Genomic DNA, 2045 nt, shown 5'->3' with positions numbered 1-2045 from the left:
GTCTTCTGAAATAGCATCTGATGCTGGCTTTACTTCCGGGGCCTAGTCAGCCTAATGCAAGGAGTCTCAAAAACTTGAAAGGAGTTTCCCTTTCATTAAGAAGCACAAGCCAGAGTAGGAGGCCTCCTAGCATACATGTGGTTTGAAAAGAAAACATACATAGCAGAACAGAAATGACGGCTCTGGCGTCTGCCGCAGCAAAACCACTGTTTCCCCAGGCAACTGAACAGATTGGGCCATCGCATCTGGAAATGCCGACTCAGTATGGCAAATGGCCAGCTACTGACTCTGCACCCAGTAGCCAGTTCCTTCAGCAAGCACGAAAAGAGTACCAATTCTGTACCAATTCTGTGCTTATTAAGTGCCTGTGAAAGCAAACTTCTGACAAACTCATTCAGCAAGACATCCCGAGGCAGCCCTGGTAAGAGGTGTACTAAACACTGTATCATATAAGAAGAACAGAAGTTTATTAATAACCCTGTGGTTAAGACACAACGGAAAGCTACAAAAACAATTCTGAACCTAGAGTTACAACAAAACTTATCTCTGTTTTCAAAGTGGCAAAACAAATCCATGTAATGTTACAAACCAAAAGTTTTTTGGAAAAAAAGGAAACCAATCCAATTAGGCTGTGTATCTTGCACATAAAATTTCATTTCCATTGCAATAATGACAAATTCACACAACAAAGCATAACGCAGCATTTGTACACCACCAGAGGAAACAGCAGTAGCAGAACAGGATGTGAACAAAATTTAGCTGTCAAAGCCTGACAACCACTACAGCAGCATTTCATCCTACATTAGTTTTACTCATCTTAAACGGGGGAAAAAGCCCATTCATCATAACTAAAAAAAACCCAAACCTCCAGGGTCAGGGATGCATTATTATTTCTGTCTATAGAAATCAGAAAGAAAAAGACCTTGCCTCTTGAATCATTTACCACAGTGCATAGCAACATCTTTACCCCATCACATATATATTCATCCATCCACCCACCCACCATACCCCGCTTCCCAGTTCTAAAGACTGGCCAACTAAGAGGAGAGGATGATGAGGACATCAGGACATGGGTTTCCATGTCAGAACAAAGCAGGAAGACTGGACCGCCAAGCAACAGAAATAAAGACAAGAGTCTATTGGTGCCTTAACAAGTCACCAATAAAGTCTAACTGAACAAAATACAGTAAAAGTTAGTGAAAGAAGCATATAATCCTACAAAGAAAAAAAAAGGGAAAGATAGGGAAGAGTCCAAAGCCACGTTATCTTATGGAAGAGTAGTTAAAGTGGGAACACTCTAAGGATAGGAAAACGTTCCTACACAGTTCAGTAAAAACAGGTATTGTGAGAATGAGAAAAGATGAACTGGACAGTGACAAGAACATGAAGGGTTAGCAGAAGACGGGGGGGTGGTGTGGAAACAGACCATAACTTCTGCCTGTTTCTGCAAGACCAACAGAGACTGAAACAACAACAAAAAAATATGCTGGTATTGATGCTGCTGGCAATTAGACACATCTGGGAACAGGAAAACCACCTGACAGCACCAAGCAGGAGGGGTGGGCACACCGGGCTGCCAGCAGGATGGGAAAGAGGACTGCCTACAGACGGGACAGTGCCGCCAGAAGGACATCTCAGGACAGAAAGCGGAGGGAAGGAGAGAAAGCAGACGGTGGAGATGAGAGAACTGGAGGGCACTTCAGGAGGGACGGGAGGGCTGTGCACAGCCCCGACAAACAGCGGCTTCTCTGGCAGCGCGGGAGGCACCGGCAGGCCCTGCCCGAGGGGGCCGGTCCCCGGGGGGATGTACCGTCACGCCCCCCCCGCCCCGGGAGGGCCCGGCCCGGTCCGACCCGGCGGTGTGAGCTCTGCCGGGGGAGCTGCCGCCCGTCCCGGCGGCGGCGGGAGCAGGGGAGCTCCCCCGTGAAAGCCAGCGGCGGGGCCGGGACAGCGCGGGGGCCGAGGGGCCGGGCCGCGGGACTGCCCTGACAAACGTTACCGGGCGGCGTGAGAGAGGCGTGAGGGAGGGGCAGACAACGAAGCCG

Source organism: Calidris pugnax, unplaced genomic scaffold (assembly GCF_001431845.1).
Source record: "Calidris pugnax isolate Ruff unplaced genomic scaffold, ASM143184v1 scaffold44, whole genome shotgun sequence".
Lineage (NCBI taxonomy): Eukaryota > Metazoa > Chordata > Aves > Charadriiformes > Scolopacidae > Calidris > Calidris pugnax.
Note: the sequence above shows the minus strand (reverse complement) of the source record.